This window comes from Notothenia coriiceps, unplaced genomic scaffold (assembly GCF_000735185.1).
Source record: "Notothenia coriiceps isolate Sejong01 unplaced genomic scaffold, NC01 NC01_scaffold00029627, whole genome shotgun sequence".
In the NCBI taxonomy this organism is placed as follows: Eukaryota; Metazoa; Chordata; class Actinopteri; order Perciformes; family Nototheniidae; genus Notothenia; species Notothenia coriiceps.
The window spans coordinates 1-8,637 of NW_011362328.1; positions in this window are offsets into that span (position 1 = coordinate 1).

An 8,637-nucleotide genomic window follows, 5' to 3' on the forward strand; every position below is an offset into this window, starting at 1 on the left:
AGTGACAGATGGGCCCGCCCCCAAGAGTGTGTGTGAGTGTGTGTGTGAGTGTGTGGGTGTGTGTGTGTGTGTGTGTGTGTGTGTGTGTGTGTGTGTGTGTGTGTGTGTGTGTGTGTGTGTGTGTGTGTGTGTGTGCGTGTGCGTGTGCGTGTGCGTGTGCGTGAATGCTCTGGACCGTGATGAGCTGAGAGGAGGCAGCTCGGTGATAAGAAACATATCGGTGTTCAGCACCTGCCTGCCTCCTCCTCACTGACTGACTCAAGCGGAGTCCCCTCTCGTTGTCACAGCAAATATCCCCAAACTAAAAAGACGAAATAAGTGAGACTGTGCATGCTTGGTTTTGCCCATGAATGCATTTTCTCCCAGCATGCAGCGAAAAATCTAACACATCAAACCACTTTTGGTTGAAATTGAATTTTCATCATTTGTTGTTATGTTATTTCAACATGGGAGGGAAGATGAGAGCAGCAAAGTTGTGGCTTTGAAGATGAAAGCCCCTAGCCCTCAAAAACAAACAATTTTGTCTGAACCAACCTAACCTCACTGTCATTGTGTAACAAAAAGCTGCAGTAATTTTGCTGACAGGTTAGCTTCTACGAGTTGTTATTTGCCTTTGAGCTGGGCTGTAATGGCCCTGCCAAGTCTGATCACGTGTTCCCAATACATGCAGCTCCTTTTATGTGGACACAATAAAAATCCGTCTTCTCTGGAGCACCTACCCCATTACTGTGTGTCTGCAGCACAGTGGAGAGGCAGAGAGAAGGCTATAACTGTAATTTAGTACAGTCTCGCAAAGCACCGCTGTTAATTATCCTGAGGGTCCTATAGGTTGATGGTGAGGGCCTTGCACGTGCATAATTCCAAACATCTCTGGATCAGACATTGCTAGCAGTGATGCTACCACAACTCCAAACACATAGGGCTGGGCGATATGGAGTAAACCAAATATCAATCTGTTTTGGACCAACTACCTCGATATGGCGACAATGTTTTAGGGTTGATTATTGTTTTTTTTTAACATTACATTACATTTTAATCAGCTGATGCTTTTATCCAGGCTCAACAATTGCAATAAACCATAAAGATACAAACTCAGAACAACTAGAAACATGCAGGTATATTCGCGACAAATTAGTCAAACCATTGTAAGTGCTGCATTTGTTTCAAATTGGCGAAACATTTTGCTTTCCAAAAATATTTACAGTAAGGTTTTAAAAAAATGTTTTACCAGTTATGTGAATTGAATGAGTAAGTGTGGAGATAAATAAGTAGATCACCTTAATGCAATGCAGCCTTTATAAAGAGGGAAACACCATGCCATATTACAATAAGACCATAAGACGACAGCAAGTCTTATATCATGATTTCAATATAACATCAATATTTTGCCCAGCCGTAAAAACTGGTGTCTCAACGTATTCATTTTAAATTGCATTCGAATTAAGCCAATTTCTTGACTTCCTCTCCGCTCATTTCTTTCCCCTCGCCTCCAAACGCATAAAGCTGTATTGTAACCTCTGAGTGCCCCTGTCAGAGCGCCTCCTCTTTTCAATCTACTTTGCTTTTTCCAAACTTCATACACATGGCTGAGCACATGCTATCACGCAGCGCTGAAGAGGAGAGGAGATGAGCTGTGACAGGGCCTCGAGGAGCCGAGGTGCAGCCAGGGAACACCACTGAAGCAATCAACACCTTGGGGACATTCACAAGTCCGATTTAAAATGGAACAATAGATCGTATGCAGATCGTATTCACCTTATAACAGCCTTTGCATAAAACCATGAAAGGATGTATGCATTTTAGTGCGTCGTCAAAAAAGCTTAGGAAAGAAAAGTAATATTCCTGAAATTACAAAACATTACTAGATCACACAAAAGAGACATATGGATTGTAATCTGTGACTAAATTAGACGAATTCAAAATATTTTTTTCACCTTTACCATCATGACATAAAAGTTCCTCAGTACCCTATATTGCAGACCACCCAGAGCATTACCTGCAATCTTGTTGATTATCTCCACAAATCGATCATCATGTGGTTTCCTCCCCCTTCATTCTCAGTTATCACTCTGTGGTTGCCGATAAGAAGCCATGTTATTGAACGCAGCCCATTAACATGGAGAACACAGCCTGATTCGTCAAAACCCATGGTGTAGCCTTCACTGGATCACATACACATCTTTCCATAGGTGTACTTTACTCCATGTGCCATCTTTAAAATTAGAGTGTATTAGAGCATAAAAGAGCAATAATGCTGCTGCGCTGTTTCTGGACCTGGTTTTTGTCAGAAACAAATCAAAAAGGGAAAAAAAGCTAATTGTATGCGGTGCTTTCTTCAGAAAATCTGACAAAATAAAGGCGACCATTTTACTGAGCTTGATGCTGTCACTTTGCAAAACGCCAGCTGGAACAACATCAAACATTTGGTGGTGAAATGTTCCATACATCATCACTGCGGAGAGACAGCATCATTGATTGGAAGCAGTGGCTCAGTGCAAAGAGAAATTCGTTGAGCATGCTTATTTATTTATCTAGGATATCAAGGGAACTTTATTTCAAAATTTGAACACTCTGACAAATGCTAGAAAACGAATTATACATGACAAAGACATCCGCAGCAGGAATGGCTCGCAGTCAGCGGTTCTGCTTCAAAGTAGCAGTCAAACTCTTTTAGACATGTGCATCACAGCTGTCTACATATCCCTCTCTTCTCTCCTTTGCCTAGGGTGCATTAAATGGATTAAAGCACCAAGAGCAGCCAAGCATTTATTAATTTCCTCCACATTGAGAGTGAGAGCAGCAGACAGCATATTATGGAGTGTCACAAAGTCCCTGAACCATCTCACCACATCAAAGACGAAAGATTACGATCTTCAGAGAAGATAAGATCTTCATCATCAAGCAGCTTTGAAGCACCACTGTTTGTTTGTTGTTCTGCGCAACATAAACAGAGTTACCGCACTCATCCGGGAGAACAGATATGAACGACAATGCATCCAAATTTAAGGGCCAAGAAACTCTTTGCACAGCTTTTGATTTTGGATATGTGGCATTTAATAAAGTCAAACACGAGTTAGAAAACAAAGAGTGGTACAATGTTGGTTCAATCTATAAACCTGACGACTGTACGGCTCGAGATAAAATGGGCAATATTTCTGGGGTTTCATTCCTCAATCATTACCCTAACCCTAATATTCAAACAAAGACTTCTTCTCCTTTATTTTAATCGATTGTTTACAGCTCGATTAGCAAGTTAAGACTGGAGTTTGGAGGAGATGTATACAACCGCACTGAGTCACAGGTTGCCAGTTTAAAGGGGACCTATCATGCAAAATGCACCCTTGTACGTCTTTTATACATGAATATGTGTCCCCGGTGTGTCAGGGGAATCACCAAGTGTCAGAAAACACAACCCTCTTGTTTGGGAATAATTTGCTGACATGTAGGTATTCAACCTTGGACACAGTTCATCATTTTCTCCTCTCACTGTCTCCTTTCCCATGGCATAGGTCTACGGCCTTGGGTATTGCTGCTATCTCTCTTAAGGAGGAGCAGCTTGGGCGCATTGTTGTTGCCAGTCTATGACAGAGCACAAGCCGCCATGAGGTAGTTTACTGTTCATGGACGAAGGTTCCCTGGCGCACATGCTTTCCTATGGACGAGAGCTCTAGTTAGATTCAGGGTCCATATTTGTTTAGTCTCACTGATGAAGAATGTTGATTATTACACTCCGAACTAGTTAAAACCTCGAGCTGCAGAAGGAGTTCTTCAGAATTGGTTTGGCAACCGCTGTGTCAACTCGTGACACACCACCTGTCTTGTCAACTCTCCGGCCGTAACTCCAAATAAACCATCAGTGTTTGACATCAAAGCTCCAGCTCTCCTCGTGTCTCTCTGAGTCCTGACTCTCCATTGCTTCAGAAGTTTCCCTTACAGTAGTACCGTTAAAACCTTAACGATACCCATCCCTAGGCGCTAGCCTGGGCCGAGTCGGCCTGCGGAACCTGAAGCTGCAAGCGTACCAGGGCCGCACGAATAATGGCTGCCATGGAGGCGTCCTCCGTGCCCTGCAGAGAGATCTGAGGAGTGGGAGGCCTCCTCGGGGGTGAGCGGGGCCCCCCCCCTCCCCTTCATAGAAGAGGTTTAGCCAAAGCCGCTAGCGACATGGCCTCCTCAAGCAGAGGTGTGGCAACCGAAGGAGGGCCAGGCGGCAAGCTAGTAGCCCCCACATTGGTAAGGTAACTTCGTCACTGTGGACTGACGGCTTGGGGCCTTGTAACTCAGCACTTTAGTTAACAGTTTGCACTTTATTAGCGTGATTGCACAGTACAGTTTGGCATTACATATTTGCACATCATTTATACAAATTATTGAGGTAGTATTTATTAACTGATTAAACCGTATTGATTGGAATTTCGTCTGGCAGGTGCTGGTCGGGTCCTCGGCTCCGCCTGAAAAGATAGGGGAGTTAGCGAGAGCGCCGAAAGTACACTGAACAAAAATATAAACGCAACACTTTTGTTTTTGCTCCCATTTTTCATGAGATGAACTCAAAGATCTAAAACATGTTCTATATACACAAAATAACCATTTCTCTCAAATATTGTTCACAATCTGAAAAATCTGTGAATAGTGAGCACTTCTCTCTTTGCCGAGTATATACATCCACCTCACAGGTGCTGGCATATCAAGATGCCCTGGATTAGACAGCATGATTATTGCACAGGCTGTGCCTTAGGCTGGCCCACAATAAAAGGGGGGGCCACTCTGCAAACGTGCAGTTTTGCTTTTTGGGGGGGGGTCGAAAACAAGTCAGGTTTAACCAACCCTAACTGGTCACCCACTTACATGTTAGGGCTTAAACCCTAAAACATTTTTTAATGCTGTCAGTTGGGGAACATGCTTAGGGTTAGGGTTAGGCGAGGAACACTGCCTTCACTGGTTGAGTTCGATACGAATGCCAGGTTTCAGCGTACCCGGCGAGGTGGCGTGCGGAGAACACAGCCTATCACCAGCTAACCTGCGGAAAGGAAAGAAGCTTAGAGCAGTGCTCCTTACTTGCCCGAACACAGGAGAGGGATGTAACTACACCTACGTTACGGCAGGAGGGAGGCGAGCTGCCCACTTGACTTCCTAGCTGGATTACAATAAGAGTTTAACGGGGCAGCTTAGCAGGCGTGGCTACCAGGAGCGGGGGGGCCAAAAAACGCNCCTCGTGTCTCTCTGAGTCCTGACTCTCCATTGATTCAGAAGTTTCCCTTACACCTCTCTCTTTTCCTCCATACCCAAATCTCTAAAAACGGGGCTGCAACGGATCTGATACAGATTTGAAATTCTCTGACGTCAGAAACGGGGAGCTCCGCCTATATGGGCAACTCTCCACCTATCAGGGGAATGAGAGGTTGCCGTGGCATGGTAACAGCATGGTAACAGCATGGTAACATGACGCTCGTGCCTCGCCCCCCTCCTTTGCAGGGGGGCGTGGTCAGCTGCAGCTCATTTGCCACAGAGTCAGCCCTTGTGAAGACAGGGCTGGAATAGAGCAAATAGTGCGAAATGAGGCATGGCTAAAATGCATGATCTGTTTGGTATTTTGAAAAGAAAACTTCACAGACATGTTTTATATAGGTATGGCCCTACAATATATTATTCAAATATAGGTCCACTTTAAGTGCTAAAAAGCAAATTCATCATCAGATATTAGCGATGGGATGGCATAATCTCCAATGCGTTTTTTGACTATTCGCTCTCCACACAAACTGTTTATCTGCATACAACCAACTCAACAACAAGCGCTCAAACGTGTCCAATAGACAACAAATGGAAACCCTTCAGAATCTGGATATGAATGCAGAATTCATGCATACAGTATGCACAACTGAGGATTTGTCCACGCAATTGATCACAATACATTTTCAAAACTAAAGGATCTCTGTATCAGCAGTACAGATATTGTAATATCTTTATATATAGACACGCCATGTGTGTATTAGGGAAGCTTCAGAACAAGCAAATAAAACAATGCACATACAAATGATATGAAGGAAAAATGTAAAAACGCACAATATTACTTAAATATGATTTAATCAGTACTCCATTATAAGGTTTTCTACTTATGTCTCTTCAGGTTTCGACTGAAGTCTCTGAAGGTAAAATTACATAACACAGATATTTGTTTCAGTATTCTCCTCTAAGTTAAGTGTTTGCAGTCGTAACCTCAGCCGCCTGTCAATGCCAAGATCCGGTTGGATGGATGTTTGATGTAAGAGGCAACTCGAAGTTTTGGAGTCAATGTTACTTTTAGTAAAAACCTGTTCGGAAACGAATAAGCTGCAAGCTACTACTCACACAGCTGCCCAAAGGAGAGCAGCCGATCTTTTTAATGGTTTGGCAAATCTTTTCTGCTTTTACTGTGAAATTCACTATAAGTTCAGGGATCTTTGGTAAATATTGTAAAAAACTGACATATCCCAGCTCTAAATCCTTACAGACTACAATATTTTCACTGACACTACTTCAGTGCCTTGAGTATCCATACAAATGTTTAATGTTAATGTTTCATTGACCAGGAGGTTGTATAGTAAGAAATATATATACATGTATATATATATTAATATTTAGTTAAATAACTAGGAATATTGCTACCGTACAGAGCAGCACTATTGTTATATTCCTAAAAGAAAGCCCTGCAGCAACAAAGGATGCTGAATAATACATCTAAAAAAGGGAGCCATTCAGTTGATGGACCAGTTAATACAAATTAGGTTAATCTCAGTTATATAGCCCTAATTTCCATTGGATAAATAGATGGAGAGACGAGGTATTGTGGCAATAGAAAACAGAGAGAACAAAAGCAACACAATGCTGCTCAGTGATGGGTTTTGATCAAGCTGAGGAGGAGTGTTGCCTGGCTGAACCCAGGCAGGCGGGCCAAGGCAGCTCAGCAGGCCTCATAATTACAGCCCTGATGGAGCGGCCACTTGGTATTCTCTGCACACTCACTAAAACATACCAGCACTAGATAAGTCAGCGGTCAGAGAGTGAGAGCGGCTTTTAGAGGCTCCTAGAGCTGCACGGTAGGGGGACTGGGGTACAAATTAGCCTTCTGACAGATGAAATCAACGTGTATGAGGAATCACGTCAACATTTCAATAAGCACAAACAAACTCCTGGATAAAAAGCTGTAGTGTATAATACATCACTGACACAAAGAAAAGATGCACATCAGCAAGTTGTGTAATTGTTGTGGAGAGCAGGGAGTAGTAGTAGTTAATAAAGTCTTAAATTCACATCTTTTTATTAGGATACAATAAATTAGTGATATGGGAAGAACTGTGGTACTAAATGTTGTTACAGCTTATTAAAATGTTCTCCTCATGTTGCTCTGTGGAAATGCACAAAGGAACTAAAATAGACTTGGTTAACATCACTTTTTGTTTAGTTAAGCAGAATCCAGTAATTGATATTACAGAGAGAGGGAGAGAGTTTGTGGAAATGTGCCTGTGTCAGAATAATTGTTTATGCTGCCTATATGCATAGCTGAATGTGAGTCAGAATCACGACTATAGAAGGTGGGGACGGTTATGGAAATGAGCTGCAAGCTGGGAGCTGGGAGCACTTTATGGGTAGTAACAAAAGGGCGGAGTTGGGAGGGGCGTGCGGGTTATCTCTTGGGTGGCAGCAGAAGGGGGAGGAGAGGGAGGCAGCCACACTGTATTTCGTAGAGAAAGGGTGTCACTGTGTCGTTCCGCTGTCAGACGAGCTGCAGAGAGCTGTGTGCTCCACTGAAGGGTGACAGCAGAGAGACAGAGCCGCACTGCTTATGTCAAACTCTCCATTTCCTGCTCTGGGCGGCGGGCGGCTGCAGCTGGCTGCAGGCTGCCGGACCTGAGCAGCTCATCGTGTCGTTTTCACTATGAAGGTGAAACATAAAGCCGTGAGCTAATGGTGTCATTTATACAACCTTTTGCGGTGAAATTATGGAGGAGGCAGGGATTCATTTGGTAAAGGTCAATTCACTCAGGAGAGACGTGATGTATGGAATACATGTTTATTATCGGGTCACATTATATAAATGAACATAATGATGACAGTTTGTAGCAAGTGAATGAAATAGTGTTTTGGCGATTAGGCCCAGGTTTGATAGGATGTCATTCGGGAAGGAAAGAACCGTTTCCGATGAACCCCCCTGGGTCTAGACACTGGTGGTGGTGATAAGTGGTTAGGTCCGGTTGGAAGGGAGAAGGTTAAGCTTGGTCCTGAGTTGGAAGCAGGAGGCGAAGGGGTGGAGGAGGGTTGCGCGTTGACACCTGGAAGACAGCTGATAGAAAAGGGGAGAGCATATATAGAGGGATTACCAGGTGCGATGATTAGGCTTGTGAATCACAAGCCTAATCATCGCACCTGGTAATCCCTCTATATATGCTCTCCCCTTTTCTATCAGCTGTCTTCCAGGTGTCAACGCGCAACCCTCCTCCACCCNTAAATACTGCAAAAGAAAAGATGGTTCAAAAAGTTTTAAGTGTTGGCAGTGTCGCCAAGCTACCACCAAAGGCTAATACACTTGACCTTTACCAAATGAATCCCTGCCTCCTCCATAATTTCACCGCAAAAGGTTGTATAAATGACACCATTAGC